This window comes from Leuresthes tenuis, unplaced genomic scaffold, assembly GCF_036924035.1.
Source record: "Leuresthes tenuis unplaced genomic scaffold, fLeuTen1.0.hap1 SCAF_129, whole genome shotgun sequence".
NCBI classification, from domain to species: domain Eukaryota; kingdom Metazoa; phylum Chordata; class Actinopteri; order Atheriniformes; family Atherinopsidae; genus Leuresthes; species Leuresthes tenuis.
The window spans coordinates 90,257-110,507 of NW_027325483.1; the positions used below are offsets into that span (position 1 = coordinate 90,257).

General features: G+C 40.9%; 2 non-coding genes across 2 annotated transcripts; both read left to right on the top strand.

The window, feature by feature from the left end:
* Positions 1-15,125: 15,125 nt before the first annotated feature.
* On the top strand, positions 15,126-15,308 carry LOC140287372 (U2 spliceosomal RNA). The gene has a single exon (XR_011911554.1). It is a non-coding gene; the product is annotated as a U2 spliceosomal RNA (small nuclear RNA).
* A 180-nt stretch (positions 15,309-15,488) lies between these two features.
* Positions 15,489-15,601, top strand: LOC140287385 (U5 spliceosomal RNA). Its single transcript, XR_011911566.1, has one exon. It is a non-coding gene; the product is annotated as a U5 spliceosomal RNA (small nuclear RNA).
* Positions 15,602-20,251: the final 4,650 nt, after the last annotated feature.

Sequence of the window (20,251 nt, forward strand, 5' to 3'; positions counted from 1 at the left end):
CCTTCTGCTATTGCTTGGACCTTTTTTTCGTGTGACTCCGGCTCCTTCGTCCGAGTGAGCACAGAGGCGATGCTTCTTTGTGGCTGCGTCCTTGGCCTGCAGCCTCTTGGGCTGTTGCTACTGCCATCTGGATCACAGCCACGGGGGGAATCTGCTTGTGCCTTCTTACCAGCAAGTTTCTTGAGGTCCATATGGCGTCTTTGATGGCGGCCAGGGTGAGCCACCTTTTGACAAATTCCTCTTTCCTGAGGTTCTGATTTTGACTCACCCCATAAAGCACCAGTTGTGCTGACAGGACCTCTCTTGCTGGTAAGTACGGGAAATTTAAGGAGTCGGCTGTTGCCCACAAGTCCACAGCAGCACTGCACTCCCAGAAGAAATGCCTCACCGTCTCAGGCGCGCCACAACCTGGACGGGGGCAGGTGGCCGTCGCCGACATACCCCTGGAGTGCATGACCTGACTGGGAGAATCTCGTGAGCCACCATCCATGACAAATCCCAAAGTCTGTTCAGAAGAGCTGAAAGGTTCACAATGCGCCAAACTGTTGAGGGCTCGCCAAGAGTGAGCCCACGCACTGGACTCACTGGGGCCTGCTCCTGCACAACAGAGAGCAAAGATCGATGGCACGTTAAAACTTTTACATCTTCTTGTTCTAAATTAAAATGGTTTAAAAATGTCTTTATAAAAGCAAAACCTTTTGTTAGATTAAAAGACACAGGTACTTTCAGGTCTGATGGTAAAAGTCGTAATCTTCTCATGTAGGCCCCCATCCATAATCTTGCCATTGCAGCTGCCGCTGGGTTTTTGGATGGGTTAATTGCACACTTTAATTGGACAGAGGTAAAGAGACTTCCTAAAAACAAATACAGATCTGGTACTGCTTTCCATCCCTTCACTTTTGGCTTCTTCAGTACTTCCCTCCTCAACCTTTCCCATTTGGAGTTCCATAAAAAATAAAAGATGGATCGTTCCTGGTCTAAAATAATTTCTTTTTAGAATAAGTAAATGAATAAAGTTTTGTCTAGCAGGTCAAATATGTGCAAAATACAATCAACAGGGCAATCTAAGACCAAAACGAAGATAATTCCCTAAGCCAGTGTATCTTTTTCAACATATTTGTTTGGATTTCATTATTTCATTATTGTGTAGATTTCATTGAACTAAATTAATGTTAAGGGAAACGATTCTGCTCAGTGACAACAGAGGTTTTTACCAAATGGACTGAAATATTTCCATGTGCACAAGCCGATGCACTCTCAGTAGCAAAAGCACGGGTAAAATAAATCATTTCTAGGTTTGAAATTCCTGAAAAGATCTTCAGTGATAATTTGACACACTGTGTAAACAACGTCATCTCACTGATGGCAAAGAACTTAAAATAGACCTTAGAAACGACTGTGCATATCATCCACAATCAGCAGGTTTCGTGGAGAGACACAATGGAATAATTAAGTCAAGACTGAAAAAAATCATGGAAGAAATGGGAAATATTGGGTTTACTGTTTACCATCCTAAAAATGCATCCTCCAACTAGCACAAGATGAACTCCATTTGAGAAAAGGTATGGAAGACCATTTGTACTCCCACAGTCAAAACACAGCCATCAACTGACATGATGAAGAAAAAAAGAAAAAGAGAAGAAACCTTAGCAGTATACAAATATTAACAAGTAGAGAGATCTCTTCTGTTTAGTCTGTTCCAGGTGAACGGGTCAAGGAATCTCTGAAGACAGTAAAACCCGGGGACTGGATCATCATCAAAGTGATAAAGAAAAAGAACTGGTCCAGCCCAATGGGGGGAAGGTCCATTTCAGGTACTACTTACATCACCCACAGCAGCTGAAGGACTTCTTGGATTCACTTATCACATTGTACCACGACCTTCAGAAGTAGGGAAAGATTATTTACCCACCACTGTTTTCTGAGGCAAAAGTCTGACTACAAAGGGGAATTCTCTCAACAGGAGGGGGTTCATCTCAACCTCAGTGAAGAAAACAACGGCTAACATGAGAACATAGGGTGTGACTAAAATAACCATACAGAGTACCACCACTGTCCCCTTGACATAGAAAGTGCCACACTAGTAATAACATTTATTTAAACTTGGAGATAAATGGATAAAATAATCTCATATACAATAGCTGAGACAGAAAAAACAAAAAACTTTTGAAGACACGATTAAAACAACATTTAGAACATACAATAAGCTTAAAAGGAGTGACAAAGCTGCGACTGCGAAGGCATAGAAGTCTAATTAAAAACAGGAGCAGTAGGACAGACTTTTCTGAAATCTGAGTAAGCTCTGGGAATCAAATTTAGATAATGATCAGACTTGGCCTTTCTTATTTCTGCTGTACCTTTATTTCTAAGCTTCCTAAAAGCAAGGCAATGACCCGGGTCCCTCATATGCCCAGCTAGCATCCAAGGTTTATTTATTTTTTAAGTAAAGAAGACAGTTCTGACGAAAGCCAGGGACTAGACATGTTCTAAGTTCTATACTTTTTAAAAGGGGCGTGTTTATCAACTATGGAATTAGAAGATTTACAAAAATGGTCAAGTGCTAGATCTTCATCTGGGATTTTAACAGTGTCATGAGTATAACTATTCAACAGATCAGTTAAAAAAAAATCCTGCTCATGGAGATGTTTCAGGATCTGGATACCAAGCGTGGACCTAATGTTTTCATTTTTGCAATTCTGATACAGGCTATTGAGCAGTGATAACTAACACCAAGTTCAGATACTGCGGATTTTCTACCTTTGATTTGTTAAGATTGAGCCAATCAGGGACAACCTTGAAGGATCTCTTAAGATTGGTTTTGTAGGATCAGTAATTACCTGAGAAAGGTTGATATTGGTACACACCTTTTTTAAATGATCAGAGGCAGAGTTCAACTTGTTTAAATTAAAATTGCCACACAGAGATTGGGTTTAGGCCACATGCACACAGAATGACATCAACAAATATAAGAAATATTAAACATTTACACATAGATTTTTGAATACATGTAGAGGAATGATACTTTGAAATGTGCTCATTGCGGAGTTATGATCAGTTGAGTAATGAACTATTCTGGGAAAGAGGTTCTATTCCCAGCATCATGATGGACACTCCTGATATAGAAGGTTTCGCTAACGCATTGGAATTGTTGTACTATTTTCATATGCATGTGCAATGAAGAATTGCTTGCTGCTGATAGATGCAAAGAAGAACAGCTTACACATAGATCCTCACATATAGGCTGCTGAATGCAACGAAGACCTGCTTATCCAGTAAAGTTCAATGTCAATGTGTAATATTCAATTAGGATTTGCAAAACAGTGAAGTTAAACAATGAATGGGTCCATAGTCGGTATGACAAGACTAAAGGAATATTTACCTTGGTGTACGTTCAAACAGAGATGAGAAAATTGCGATAAATAATTGTTTGTTTGTTTGTTAGTATGTATATGAATGTTATGTGTATAAACTGTGTTGAGTTGTAGTTACTCAGTAGTGTCTCAGTGAAACAACCGACGGGGGAAGCCTTGCGGTGACAACAAAAGCAGTGTTTTACTGATCAGTCAAGTTGCTCCAGTGTACTCCATACAAACTGGTTGGTTACTGAAGGGATAGAAAATGGGGAATACTTGTTTTAAAGCAAACAAGGAATTAGATGGGAAAAATACATGTTTTAACGGGACCCAGACAATATTAAATACTCAGACAGATGGGAGAAGAAGTGTAGTTTTGTAGGAAATCACAAAATTATTACATAAAATTAGTGAAATCAATTGAAGAATGCCTTTCTGAAGAGCTGTTTACTACAGATGAGCAGCTTTGCGACCAAGCACATTGTAGATCGCTTTACTGCCAAAATGATCTAATTTAATGGATTGGTTTAGACATGCATAACAGCATTTTAAGAACAAAGAGAGAAACAAAAAGGGACAACGCTTCATGGTGGAAGGTGATGTATAAATAACTGTGTATATGATGAAGGAGAGACCATTTGAGCACCACAGCCATTTCGCAGCACAGGGACAGCAGTCCAAGTTAAAGGATCTCCCACGTGGTATCACCTGTCACACTGTGTCAAGGCATCAAAAGAAGAAAAAATCACCAAACTCAAGGACAAAGAGACGAAGACTCCGGTGAACGAAGAGAGAGGACTGACAAACCAGAAATACAAAAGGATGCTCGATATCAAGATCCAAAAGAAGAGGCTAACAATGCCACAAACACTTACGATGCTGGGAATGATGCCAGCAATGAACAGAGAAGAAGATTTTGTGTCATCAATCTGCAACACGTGCCTCTAATGAGGGGGTGAATATAGAATCCTCAACGATTACAACGTCTCTGGGAACTGTGACAACAACAAGGTTTAAACCATTTTGATATATATTGTAACCTATTGGCAAAGGAATAGTGCTGAAAATGAGGTAAATCTAATCCACCACTGTCCTTGGTCTTCTGTAGGGTTTTTAAACTAAGGGTTTGTTTTTCCACAGAAATTTGGAGATGCATGAATCTAGTGACTTAAACCAAGTAGCAGATGGTTTTATGGGGATCATTGAGAACAAATAGTTAACTTTTGGTAGTATCATCATTTTAATGGTTGTAACTCTCCCCATAAGTGATATAGGTAAGGACTTCCAACGAGAGAGCTCGTCCTCTATTCTCTTTAATAATTGCACATAATTTAGCTTTGTTAGCTCTGAGAGCCTGGAGGAAATGTTTATGCCTAAATATCTAATATTTCCTGACTGTAAAGTGATCGCAGGTATATTCTGGACCCTACAGTTAATGGGCAGAACTGTGGTCTTAGACCAGTTGATAGAGTAGTCACAAAGTGCAGAGAATTTATTTATGAGTGTGATCGTGTGAGTGAGAGACATCTGTGAGTTCTGAAGGAAAAGTAATACATCATCAGCATAAAGACTGATTTTATGCTCAATATTTTGGGGTTGGATGCCTTTAATATTTCTATCTTGTCTGATAGCAGCTGCTAAAGGTTTGATGAAAATAGCAAAAAGTGAGGGAGAAAGTTGGTAACCCTGTCTTGTACCTCTCTGCAGACTGAAGCTTGGAGAAGTTTGATCATTTGTCCTGACACTTGCATTTGGGGAGCTATATAATATCCTTATCCAGTTGACACAAAGTGTGACACAAACCCGAATTTGTTTAATGTTGCGAATAAAAATTTCCAGTTCACTCCATCAAATGTTTTTTCTGCATCTAGAGAGTCGATTGTGGTTTCCAAGTTGTTGATGGTAGAATAGTCTATGAGAAAAAGCGGGTGAGAAAAGGTGCGAATGTCCAACCATACATGATCAAAAGCAGGAGTTGATGTGTTCGGCTACAAGAAGGTTTGAATGCCCGACCATAGTTTGTAAAAAGCGGGTAAGAAAAGGTTCAAATGCCCGAACATACACCATCAAAAGAGGGAGCGGAGGTGTTCCACTGTAAGAAGGTGTGAATGTCTGACCGTAGTTGGTAAAAACGGGGAAGAAAAGGTTAAAATATCCGACTGTACACAATCAATAGCGGGAGCGGAGTTTTTCGGCTAAAAGAAGGTATGAAAGTCCGACCATGGTTTGTAAAAAGCGGGTAAGAAAAGGTTTGAATGCCCGAATATACACCATCAAAAGCGGAAGCGGAGGTGTTCGGCTGCAAGAAGGTGTGAACGTCCGACCAAAGTTTGTAAAACGCAGTTAAGAAAAGGTTCGAATATCCAACCAAACATAATCAAAAGCGGGAGCAAGGGTGTTCGACTGCAAGTAGGTGTGAATGTCAGATCATAATTTGCAAAAAGCTGATGGGAAAGGGTGTGAATGACCGACAATAATTGCTGAAAAATGTGTTAGAAAAGGTAAGAATGCCGGACCATTCATCATCAAAAGCGGGAGCAGAGCTGTTCAACTGCAAGTAGGTGTGAATGTCAGATCATAATTTGCAAAAAGCTGATGAGAAAGGGTGAGAATGCCTGACTATATACCATCAAATGCGGGAGCGGAGTTGTTCGGCTGTGAGTAGGTGTGAATCTCCGACCATAATTGCTGAAAAATGTGTTATAAAAGGTAAGAATGCCGGTCCATACATCATCAAAAGCGAGAGAGGTGGTGTTCGGCTGCAAGTAGGTGTGAATGTCCGACTAAAGTTCAAATATATTAACAAAAGCGGGAGGAGAGGTCTTCGGATGAGAGTGGTTGAGAATTTCCAACCATAATCTATACAATGCGGGGGAAAAAAAAGTGTAATAGAACACTAAAAGGTGGAGCGGAAGTGTTCGGCTGCAAGAAGGTGTGAATGTCCGACTATATTTGGTGAAAAGCAGGTGAAGCAAGGTCTGAATGCCCAACCTTACATAATCAAAAGCGAGATCAGAGGTCTTTGGCTGCAAGAAGGCCATAGTTTGCCAAAAGCGGGTAAGGTGCGAATGACCGACTAAATATCAACAAAAATGGGGGCGGAGGTCTTCGGATGCAAGTGGGTGTGAATATCCCACCATACAAGTATGGTGGAGAGGAAGCTGTGAATGGCCGACAATAGTAAAAAGCGTGTGAGAAAAGGTGCAAATGTTCAACCATACATGATTAAAACAGGGAGCGGAGGTGTTTGGCTGCGACAAGGTGTGAATATCCACCCATAATTAATGAAAAGCGGGCAACAAGTAGGTTCGAATGCCCAACCATACATCATCAAAAGCAGGAGTGGATGTGTTCGGCTACATAAGGTTTGAATGTCCGACCATAGTTTGTAAACAGCGGGTAAGAAAAGGTTCGAATGCCCAAACATATACCATTAAATGAGGGAGCGGAGGTGTTCCGCTGTAAAAAGGTGTGAATGTCCACCAATAATTCCTGAAAAATGGTTAAAAAAAAGGTGGGAATGCCCAACCATACATCATCAAAAGCAGGAGTGGATGTGTTCGGCTACAAGAAGGTTTGAACGTCCAACCAAAGTTTTTAAAAAGCAGTTAAGAAAAGGTTCGAATATCCAAGCAAACATAATCAAAAGCGGGAGCAGAGCTGTTCGACTGCAAGTAGGTGTGAATGTAAGATCATAATTTGCAAAGAGCTGATGAGAAAGGGTGAGAATGCCCGAATATACACAATCAAATGCGGGAGCGGAGTTGTTCGGCTGTGAGTAGGTGTGAATCTCCGACCATAATTGCTAAAAAATGTGTTATAAAAGGTAAGAATGCCGGTCCATACATCATCAAAAGCGAGAGAGGTGGTGTTCGGCTGCAAGTAGGTCTGAATGTCCAGCCATAATTACTCACAAACGGGTAAGAAAAGGTAGTATTGCCAGACCATACATGATCAAAACAGGGAAGCGGAGGTGGTTCAGCTGCAAGAAGATGTGAATGTCCGACTAAAGTTCAAATATATTAACAAAAGCGGGAGGAGAGGTCTTCGGATGAGAGTGGTTTAGAATTTCCAACCATAATCTATGAAATGCGGTTAAAAAAAAGGTGTGATAGAACACTAAAAGGTGGAGCGGAAGTGTTCGGCTGCAAGAAGGTGTGAATGTCCGACTATATTTGGTGAAAAGCAGGTGAAGCAAGGTCTGAATGCCCAACTTTACATCATCAAAAGCGAGATCAGAGGTGTTTGGCTGAAAGAAGGCCATAGTTTGCCATAAGCGGGTAAGGTGCGAATGACCGACTAAATATCAACAAAAGTGGGGGCGGAGGACTTCGGATGCAAGTGGGTGTGAATATCTCACCATACAAGTATGGTGGAGAGGAAGCTGTTATTGGCCGACCATAGTTTGCAAAAAGCGGGTGAGAAAAGGTGCAAATGTCCAACCATACATGATCAAAACAGGTAGCGGAGGTTTTTGGTTGCGACAAGGTGTGAATGTCCACCCATAATTAATGAAACGCGGGCAACAAGTAGGTTCTAATGCCCAACCATACATCATCAAAAGCAGGAGTGGATGTGTTCCGCTACAAGAAGGTTTGAATGTCCAACCATAGTTTGTAAAAAACGGGTAAGAAAAGGTTCGAATGCCCGAACATACACTATCAAAAGAGGGAGCGGAGGTGTTCGGCTCTAAGACGGTGTGATTTTCCGACCAGAGTTGGTAAAAAGCTGGTAAGAAAAGGTTAAAATACCCGACTGTACACAATCAATAGCGGGAGCGGAGTTGTTCGGCTACTAAAAGGTGTGAAAGTCCGACCATGGTTTGTAAAAAGCGGGTAAGAAAAGGTGCGAATGCCCGACAATGTATGATCAAAAGAGGGAGCAGAGGTGTTCAGCTGCAAGAAGGTCTGAATGTCCATCGATAATTGCTAGAAAACATGAAAGAAAATTTTCGAATATCAAACCGCACATGATCATAAGCGGGAGAGGAGGTGTTCAGCTGTAAGAAGGTGTGAATGTCCACCCATAATTACTGAAAAATGGGTAACACAAGGTGCCAATGCCCGAACATACACCATCAAAAGAGGGAGCGGAGGTGATCCGCTGTAAGAAGGTGTGAATGTCCGACCATAGTTGGTAAAAAGCGGGTAAGAAAAGATTAAAATACCCGACTGTACACAATCAAAAGAGGGAGCGGAGTTGTTCAGCTAAGACAATGTGTGAAAGTCCGACCATGGTTTGTAAAAAGCGGGTAAGAAAAGGTTCGTATGCCCGAATATACACCATCAAAAGCAGGAGTGGATGTGTTTGGCTACAAGAAGGTGTGAACGTCCAACCAAAGTTTCTAAAAAGCAGTTAAGAAAAGGTCCGAATATCCAACCAAACATAATCAAAAGCGGGAGCAGAGCTGTTCGACTGCAAGTAGGTGTGAATGTCAGATCATAATTTGCAAAAAGCTGATGAGAAAGGGTGAGAATGCCCGACTATACACCATCAAATGCGGGAGCGGAGTTGTTCGGCTGTGAGTAGGTGTGAATCTCCGACCATGATTGCTGAAAAATGTGTTATAAAAGGAAAGAATGCCGGTCCATACATCATCAAAAGCGAGAGAGGTGGTGTTCGGCTGCAAGTAGGTCTGAATGTCCAGCCATAATTACTCACAAACGGGTAAGAAAAGGTAGTATTTCCAGACCATACATGATCAAAACAGGGAAGCGGAGGTGGTTCAGCTGCAAGAAGATGTGAATGTCCGACTAAAGTTCAAATATATTAACAAAAGCGGGAGGAGAGGTCTTCGGATGAGAGTGGTTGAGAATTTCCATTCATAATCTATGAAATGCGGTGAAAAAAAAGGTGTGATAGAACACTAAAAGGTGGAGCGGAAATGTTCGGCTGCAAGAAGGTGTGAATGTCCAACAATATTTGGTGAAAAGCAGGTGAAGCAAGGTCTGAATGCCCATACATCATCAAAAGCGAGATCAGAGGTGTTTGGCTGCAAGAAGGTCATAGTTTGCCAAAAGCGGGTAAGGTGCGAATGACCGACTAAATATCAACAAAAATGGGGGCGGAGGTCTTCGGATGCAAGTGGGTGTGAATATCCCACCATACAAGTATGGTGGAGAGGAAGCTGTGAATGGCCGACAATAGTAAAAAGCGTGTGAGAAAAGGTGCAAATGTCCAACCATACATGATTAAAACAGGGAGCGGAGGTGTTTGGCTGCGACAAGGTGTGAATATCCACCCATAATTAATGAAAAGCGGGCAACAAGTAGTTTCGAATGCCCAACCATACATCATCAAAAGCAGGAGTGGATGTGTTCGGCTACATAAGGTTTGAATGTCCGACCATAGTTTGTAAACAGCGGGTAAGAAAAGGTTCGAATGCCCAAACATATACCATTAAATGAGGGAGCGGAGGTGTTCCGCTGTAAAAAGGTGTGAATGTCCACCAATAATTCCTGAAAAATGGTTAAAAAAAAGGTGGGAATGCCCAACCATACATCATCAAAAGCAGGAGTGGATGTGTTCGGCTACAAGAAGGTTTGAACGTCCAACCAAAGTTTTTAAAAAGCAGTTAAGAAAAGGTTCGAATATCCAAGCAAACATAATCAAAAGCGGGAGCAGAGCTGTTCGACTGCAAGTAGGTGTGAATGTAAGATCATAATTTGCAAAGAGCTGATGAGAAAGGGTGAGAATGCCCGAATATACACAATCAAATGCGGGAGCGGAGTTGTTCGGCTGTGAGTAGGTGTGAATCTCCGACCATAATTGCTGAAAAATGTGTTATAAAGAAGAATGCCGGTCCATACATCATCAAAAGCGAGAGAGGTGGTGTTCGGCTGCAAGTAGGTCTGAATGTCCAGCCATAATTACTCACAAACGGGTAAGAAAAGGTAGTATTGCCAGACCATACATGATCAAAACAGGGAAGCGGAGGTGGTTCAGCTGCAAGAAGATGTGAATGTCCGACTAAAGTTCAAATATATTAACAAAAGCGGGAGGAGAGGTCTTCGGATGAGAGTGGTTTAGAATTTCCAACCATAATCTATGAAATGCGGTTAAAAAAAAGGTGTGATAGAACACTAAAAGGTGGAGCGGAAGTGTTCGGCTGCAAGAAGGTGTGAATGTCCGACTATATTTGGTGAAAAGCAGGTGAAGCAAGGTCTGAATGCCCAACCTTACATCATCAAAAGCGAGATCAGAGGTGTTTGGCTGCAAGAAGGCCATAGTTTGCCATAAGCGGGTAAGGTGCGAATGACCGACTAAATATCAACAAAAATGGGGGCGGAGGTCTTCGGATGCAAGTGGGTGTGAATATCCCACCATACAAGTATGGTGGAGAGGAAGCTGTGAATGGCCGACAATAGTAAAAAGCGGATGAGAAAAGGTGCAAATGTCCAAACATACATGTTCAATATTAGTGGATGTGTTCGGCTACAAGAAGGTTTGAATATCCGACCATAGTTTGTAAAAAGCGGGTAAGAAAAGGTTCGAATGCCCGAACATACACTATCAAAAGAGGAAGCGGAGGTGTTCGGCTCTAAGACGATGTGATTTTCCGACCATAGTTGGTAAAAAGCGGGTAAGAAAAGGTTAAAATACCCGACTGTACACAATCAATAGAAGGGGGGGAATTGTTCGGCTACTAAAAGGTGTGAAAGTCCGACCATGGTTTGTAAAAAGCGGGTAAGAAAACGTTTGAATGCCCGAATATATACCATCAAAAGCGGAAGCGGAGGTGTTCGGCTGCAAGAAGGTGTGAACGTCCGACCAAAGTTTGTAAAAAGCAGTTAATAAAAGGTTCGAATATCCAACCAAACATAATCAAAAGCGGGAGCAGAGCTGTTAGACTGCAAGTAGGTGTGAATGTCCAGCCATAATTACTCACAAACGGGAAAGAAAAGTTAATATTGCCAGACCATAGATAATCAAAACAGGGAGCGGAGTTGGTTCTGAAAGAAAGCCTTTCAGAGATGTTCGGCTGGTATTTATCAATGTCTAGAAAGATTTAAACAAAAAAACAACGTTGTTCTTTGCAGTAGAAGAAAGAGCAACACTGAAGAATCAGGAATCCGAGAATAAGCTTCTTTTCATACGTTCTGCATGATTTGAGATTTTATGTATAAAATTAATTCCTTCACTCAAACCAAGTGAAAACTGCTTTGTCCTTCATATTTATCAATGTCTAGATCGACTTCAACAAAGAAAAACATTGTATTTTGCAGTAGAAGAAAGTGCAACACTGAAGGACGAGGAATCCGAGAATAAGCTTCTTTTCATACGTTCTGCATGATTTGGGATTTTATGTATAAAATGAATTCCTTCACTCAAACTATGTTAAAACTGCTTTGTCCTTCATATTGATCAATGTTTAGAAAGATTCAAACAAAAAAACAACACTGGACTTTGCAGTAAAAGAAAGAGCAAATCTAAAGTTTCAGGAATCCGAGAATAAGCTTACTTTCATGAGTTCTGCACGATTTTGGATTTTATCTATAAAATTAATTCCTTCACTCAAACTATGTTAAAACGGCTTTTACCTTCATATTTATCAATGACTAGATAGATTTAAACAAAGAACAACATTGCACTGTGCAGTAAAAGAAAGAACAAATCAAAAGGCGCAGGAATCCGAGAATAAGGTTATTTTCATGAGTTCTGCACGATTTCGGATTTTAATATAAAATGAATTCCTTCACTCAAACTATGTTAAAATTGCTTTTAACTTCATATTTATCAATGTCTAGATCGACTTCAACAAAGAAAAACATTGTATTTTGCAGTAGAAGAAAGTGCAACACTGAAGGACGAGGAATCCGAGAATAAGCTTCTTTTCATACGTTCTGCACGATTTGGGATTTTATGTATAAAATGAATTCCTTCACTCAAACCAAGTGGAAACTCCTTTGTCCTTCATATTTATCAATGTCTAGATCGACTTCAACAAAGAACAACATTGGATTTTGCAGTATAGGAAAGTGCAACACTGGAGGATCAGGAATCCGAGAATAAGCTTCTTTTCATACGTTCTGCATGATTTGGGATTTTATGTATAAAATGAATTCCTTCACTCAAACCAAGTGGAAACTGCTTTGTCCTTCATATTTATTTATGTCTAAATCGATTTCAACAAAGAACAACGTTGTATTTTGCAGTATAGTAAATTGCAACACTGGAGGTTTAGGAATCCGAGAATAAGCTTCTTTTCATACGTTCTGCATGATTTGGGATTTTATGTATAAAATGAATTCCTTCACTCAAACCAAGTGGAAACTGCTTTGTCCTTCATATTTATCAATGTCTAGATCGATTTCAACAAAGAAAAACGTTGAGGACATTCACACCTACTTGCAGTCGAACAGCTCTGCTCCCGCTTTTGATTATGTTTGGTTGGATATTCGAACCTTTTCTTAACTGCTTTTTACAAAACTTTGGTCGGACATTCACATCTTCTTGCAGCCGAACACCTCCGCTTCTGCTTTTGATGGTATATATTCGGGCATTCAAACGTTTTCTTACCCGCTTTTTACAAACCATCGTCGGACTTTCACACCTTCTTGTAGCCGAACACCTCCGCTCCCTCTTTTGATGGTGTATGTTCGGGCATTCGAACCTTTTCTTACCCGTTTTTTGCAAACTATGGTCGGCCATTCACAGCTTCCTCTCCACCATACTTGTATGGTGCGATATTCACACCCACTTTTTTTCACCGCATTTCATAGATTATGGTTGGAAATTCTCAACCACTCTCATCCGTAGACCTCTCCTCCCGCTTTTGTTAATATATTTGAACTTTAGTTGGACATTCACATCTTCTTGCAGCTGAACCACCTCCGCTTCCCTTTTTTGATCATGTATGGTCTGGCAATACTACCTTTTCTCACCCGTTTGTGAGTAATTATGGCTGGACACTTACTTGCAGCCGAACACCACCTCTCTCGCTTTTGATGATGGATGGACCGGCATTCTTACCTTTTCTAACACATTTTTCAACAATTATGGTCGGAGATTCACACCTTCTCACAGCCGAACAACTCCGCTCCCGCATTTGATGGTGTATAGTCAGGAATTCTCACCTTTTCTCATCAGCTTTTTGCAATTTATGATCTGACATTCACACCTACTTGCAGTCGAACAGCTCTGCTCCCGCTTTTGATTATGTTTGGTTGGATATTCGAACCTTTTCTTAACTGCTTTTTACAACCTTTGGTCGGACGTTCACACCTTCTTGCAGCCGAACACCTCCGCTTCCGCTTTTGATGGTGTATATTCGGGCATACGAACCTTTTCTTACCCGCTTTTTACAAACCATGGTTGGACTTTCACACCTTCTCTTAGCTGAACAACTCCGCTCCCTCTTTTAATTGTGTACAGTCGGGTATTTTAACCTTTTCTTACCCGCTTTTTACCAACTATGGTCGGACATTCACACCTTCTTACAGCGGAACACCTCCGCTGCCTCTTTTGATGGTGTATGTTCGGGCATTGGCACCTTTTCTTACCCGCTTTTTACAAACTATGCTCGGACATTCAAACCTTCTTGCAGCTGAACACCTCCACCCCTGCTTATGATCACGTGCGGTTTGATTTTCGAAAAATTTCTTTAATTTTCTCTAGCAATTATTGAAGGACATTCAGACCTTCTTGCAGCTGAACACCTCCACTCCCTCTTTTGATCATACATTGTCGGGCATTCGCACCTTATCTTACCCGCTTTTTACAAACTTTAGTCGAACATTCACACCTTTTTGCAGCTGAACCACCTCCGCTCCCTGTTTTGATCATGTATGGTCTGGCAATACTACCTTTTCTTACCCATTTGTGAGTAATTATGGCTGGACATTCCCACCTACTTGCAGCCGAACACCACCTCTCCCGCTTTTGATGATGTATGGACCGGCATTCTTACCTTTTATAATACATTTTTCAGCAATTATGGTCGGAGATTCACACCTACTCACAGCCGAACAACTCCGCTCCCGCATTTGATGATGTATAGTCGGGCATTCTCACCCTTTTTCATCAGCTTTTTGCAAATTATGATCTGACATTCACACCTACTTACAGTCGAACAGCTCTGCTCCTGCTTATGATTATGTTTGGATGGATATTCAAACCTTTTCTTAACTGCTTTTTAGAAACTTTGGTCGGGCGTTCACACCTTCTTGCAGCCGAACACCTCCGCTTCCGCATTTCATGGTGTATAGTCGGGCATTCTCACCCTTTCTCATCAGCTTTTTACAAATTATGGTCGGACATTCACACCTACTTGCAGCCGAATACTTCCGCTCCACCTTTTAGTGATGTATGGTTGGCATTTGCACCTTTTCTTACCTTCTTTTTATACTGATTGCTGAAGATTAAGTTGTTCTTTCTCAAACTACAAAATTTTTTTAATTGTTCAAACTCGATTTGAAGTGGATAAATAAGGAGGACAAACGGTTTTAAGTCAGGCTGATAGAAGGAATTAATTTTATAGCAAAATCTGTATTTCGTCATATGTCGAGAGATGCTTATTGCTGAAGAAGTTTTTTCTCATTCTACAAAGTACAACGTTGTATCAGTTAAGTCTGGCCTGGGTAAAACACTGATGGTTATTTCTGACATGCAATCATGAGGCTTTCCATCTGTGGGGTAGGTAGCAGTGTGGATGGATTAAGTGTAGCACATCTCTCGACAACAAGGTGTGGCTGTGAAAGAAGAACAGTTATGTAGGAGAGATGTTTGGTAAAGATATTTTGTTAAGTAACCATATCACAGCCACTGTATGAGGTACCTTAAGTGTTAATGGGTGAAATAACACCATAAAGACTCAGTTTAATATCTGATATGTCCTCTATACGAGGACTACATATTAAATGGATTTTTAGCAATAGGAGTTGAAAAAGGAGCTTGCTCCGTTCACTCCAAGCATCGACCCGGTACTGCAGTGCCACTGGGAACGGTGCGCTCTTCTCTGCTCTTGTGCAAAAGCAAACAGCGGTGCAGGATGGAAGTTTCAGGGAGCCCAAGATGAAACTTTCTTTTAATCTGCTGAGAAAAGAGAGTGAATGCGAAGTGGACTTTAAAGCTCACCATGGGGAACGTGGCTATGCCAACTAGCCTGATGCCCTGCTCCCGCAGTGATGGATAATCGTACTCTGGTTTCTCTTCATAACGTACAAGTCTTTCGCCTTTTACTAAACACTTCCGTGGAGAGCAGCACTAATGAGTTGTTTCTAATTTTGGCAGGCTTTACCTTTGCGGGTGAAGCCCTTTCTGTCTGTGAAAAAGAAATCTTGTTACTGTGCAGAGTGACTTCTCTGAGTAGAGTTGGCTTACTTGTTTCGACTGTGCCGATGTTGCTTGAATGGTGCTCGAGTGCAAAGTTATGCCATTTAAGGGCTGAAGAGTGCTCAGTGCAGCGGGTGGGCGGAGGTGCAAAGTGACACTCTGGCCACCTATGGCCATAAAAAGAACACCGCTACAAGTGCGCATTGTGCCAGGAAGGGCCCTCGGACGTGAACCAGTGGACAGTTATTGCTTCTCTGCCTTCTGCTATTGCTTGGACCTTTTTTTCGTGTGACTCCGGCTCCTTCGTCCGAGTGAGCACAGAGGCGATGCTTCTTTGTGGCTGCGTCCTTGGCCTGCAGCCTCTTGGGCTGTTGCTACTGCCATCTGGATCACAGCCAGGGGGGAATCTGCTTGTGCCTTCTTACCAGCAAGTTTCTTGAGGTCCATATGGCGTCTTTGATGGCGGCCAAGGTGAGCCACCTTTTGACAAATTCCTCTTTCCTGAGGTTCTGATTTTGACTCACCCCATAAAGCACCAGTTGTGCTGACAGGACCTCTCTTGCTGGTAAGTACGGGAAATTTAAGGAGTCGGCGCGCCACAACCTGGACGGGGGCAGGTGGCCGTCGCCGACATACCCCTGGAGTGCATGACCTGACTGGGAGAATCTCGTGAGCCACCATCCATGACAAATCCCAAAGTCTGTTCAGAAGAGCTGAAAGGTTCACACTGCGCCAAACTGTTGAGGGCTCGCCAAGAGTGAGCCCACGCACTGGACTCACTGGGGCCTGCTCCTGCACAACAGAGAGCAAAGATCGATGGCACGTTAAAACTTGTACATCTTCTTGTTCTAAATTAAAATGGTTTAAAAATGTCTTTATAAAAGCATAACTTTTTGTTAGATTAAAAGACACAGGTACTTTCAGGTCTGATGGTAAAAGTCGTAATCTTCTCATGTAGGCCCCCATCCATAATCTTGCCATTGCAGCTGCCGCTGGGTTTTTGGATGGGTTAATTGCACACTTTAATTGGACAGAGGTAAAGAGACTTCCTAAAAACAAATACAGATCTGGTACTGCTTTCCCTCCCTTCACTTTTGGCTTCTTCAGTACTTCCCTCCTCAACCTTTCCCATTTGGAGTTCCATAAAAAATAAAAGATGGATCGTTCCAGGTCTAAAATAATTTCTTTTTAGAATAAGTAAATGAATAAAGTTTTGTCTAGCAGGTCAAATATGTGCAAAATACAATCAACAGGGCAATCTAAGACCAAAACGAAGATAATTCCCTAAGCCAGTGTATCTTTTTCAACATATTTGTTTGGATTTCATTATTTCATTATTGTGTAGATTTCATTGAACTAAATTAATGTTAAGGGAAACGATTCTGCTCAGTGACAACAGAGGTTTATACCAAATGGACTGAAATATTTCCATGGGCACAAGCCGATGCACTCTCAGAAGCAAAAGCACGGGTAAAATAAATCATTTCTAGATTTGAAATTCCTGAAAAGATCTTCAGTGATAATTTGACACACTGTGTAAACAACGTCATCTCACTGATGGCAAAGAACTTAAAATAGACCTTAGAAACGACTGTGCATATCATCCACAATCAGCAGGTTTCGTGGAGAGACACAATGGAATAATTAAGTCAAGACTGGAAAAAATCATGGAAGAAATGGGAAATATTGGGTTTACTGTTTACCATCCTAAAAATGCATCCTCCAACTAGCACAAGATGAACTCCATTTGAGAAAAGGTATGGAAGACCATTTGTACTCCCACAGTCAAAACACAGTCATCAACTGACATGATGAAGAAAAAAAGAAAAAGAGAAGAAACCTTAGCAGTATACAAATATTAACAAGTAGAGAGATCTCTTCTGTTTAGTCTGTTCCAGGTGAACCGGTGAAGGAATCTCTGAAGACAGTAAAACCCGGGGACTGGATCATCATCAAAGTGATAAAGAAAAAGAACTGGTACAGCCCAATGGGGGGAAGGTCCATTTCAGGTACTACTTACATCACCCACAGCAGCTGAAGGACTTCTTGGATTCACTTATCACATTGTACCACGACCTTCAGAAGTAGGGAAAGATTATTTACCCACCACTGTTTTCTGAGGCAAAAGTCTGACTACAAAGGGGAATTCTCTCAACAGGAGGGGGTTCATCTCAACCTCAGTGAAGAAAACAACGGCTAACATGAGAACATAGGGTGTGACTAAAATAACCATACAGAGTACCACCACTGTCCCCTTGACATAGAAAGTGCCACACTAGTAATAACATTTATTTAAACTTGGAGATAAATGGAGAAAATAATCTCATATACAATAGCTGAGACAAAAAAAAACAAAAATCTTTTGAAGACACGATTAAAACAACATTTAGAACATACAATAAGCTTAAAAGGAGTGACAAAGCTGCGACTGCGAAGGCATAGAAGTCTAATTAAAAACAGGAGCAGTAGGACAGACTTTTCTGAAATCTGAGTAAGCTCTGGGAATCAAATTTAGATAATGATCAGACTTGGCCTTTCTTATTTCTGCTGTACCTTTATTTCTAAGCTTCCTAAAAGCAAGGCAATGACCCGGGTCCCTCATATGCCCAGCTAGCATCCAAGGTTTATTTATTTTTTAAGTAAAGAAGACAGTTCTGACGAAAGCCAGGGACTAGACCTGTTCTAAGTTCTATACTTTTTAAAAGGGGCGTGTTTATCAACTATGGAATTAGAAGATTTACAAAAATGGTCAAGTGCTAGATCTTCATCTGGGATTTTAACAGTGTCATGAGTATAACTATTCAACAGATCAGTTAAAAAAAAATCCTGCTCATGGAGATGTTTCAGGATCTGGATACCAAGCGTGGACCTAATCTTTTCATTTTTGCAATTCTGATACAGGCTATTGAGCAGTGATAACTAACACCAAGTTCAGATACTGCGGATTTTCTACCTTTGATTTGTTAAGATTGAGCCAATCAGGGACAACCTTGAAGGATCTCTTAAGATTGGTTTTGTAGGATCAGTAATTACCTGAGAAAGGTTGATATTGGTACACACCGTTTTTAAATGATCAGAGGCAGAGTTCAACTTGTTTAAATTAAAATTGCCACACAGAGATTGGGTTTAGGCCACATGCACACAGAATGACATCAACAAATATAAGAAATATTAAACATTTACACATAGATTTTTGAATACATGTAGATAAATGATACTTTGAAATGTGCTCATTGCGGAGTTATGATCAGTTGAGTAATGAACTATTCTGGGAAAGAGGTTCTATTCCCAGCATCATGATGGACACTCCTGATATAGAAGGTTTCGCTAACGCATTGGAATTGTTGTACTATTTTCATATGCATGTGCAATGAAGAATTGCTTGCTGCTGATAAATGCAAAGAAGAACAGCTTACACATAGATGCTCACATATAGGCTGCTGAATGCAATGAAGACCTGCTTATCCAGTAAAGTTCAATGTCAATGTGTAATATTCAATTAGGATTTGCAAAACAGTGAAGTTAAACAATGAATGGGTCCATAGTCGGTATGACAAGACTAAAGGAATATTTACCTGGGTGTACGTTCAAACAGAGATGAGAAAATTGCGATAAATAATTGTTTGTTTGTTTGTTAGTATGTATATGAATGTTATGTGTATAAACTGTGTTGAGTTGTAGTTACTCAGTAGTGTCTCAGTGAAACAACCGACGGGGGAAGCCTTGCGGTGACAACAAAAGCAGTGTTTTACTGATCAGTCAAGTTTCTCCAGTGTACTCCATACAAACCGGTTGGTTACTGAAGGGATAGAAAATGGGGAATACTTGTTTTAAAGCAAACAAGGAATTAGATGGGAAAAATACATGTTTTAACGGGACCCAGACAATATTAAATACTCAGACAGATGGGAGAAGAAGTGTAGTTTTGTAGGAAATCACAAAATTATTACATAAAATTAGTGAAATCAATTGAAGAATGCCTTTCTGAAGAGCTGTTTACCACAGATGAGCAGCTTTGCGACCAAGCACATTGTAGATCGCTTTACTGCCAAAATTATCTAATTTAATGGATTGGTTTAGACATGCATAACAGCATTTTAAGAACAAAGAGAGAAACAAAAAGGGACAACGCTTCATGGTGGAAGGTGATGTATAAATAACTGTGTATATGATGAAGGAGAGACCATTTGAGCACCACAGCCATTTCGCAGCACAGGGACAGCAGTCCAAGTTAAAGGATCTCCCACGTGGTATCACCTGTCACACTGTGTCAAGGCATCAAAAGAAGAAAAAATCACCAAACTCAAGGACAAAGAGACAAAGACTCCGGTGAACAAAGAGAGAGGACTGACAAACCAGAAATACAAAAGGATGCTCGATATCAAGATCCAACAGAAGAGGCTAACAATGCCACGAACACTTACGATGCTGGGAATGATGCCAGCAATGAACAGAGAAGAAGATTCAGTGTCATCAATCTGCAACACGTGCCTCTAATGAGGGGGTGAATATAGAATCCTCAACGATTACAACGTCTCTGGGAACTGTGACAACAACAAGGTTTAAACCATTTTGATATATATTGTAACCTATTGGCTAAGGAATAGTGCTGAAAATGAGGTCAA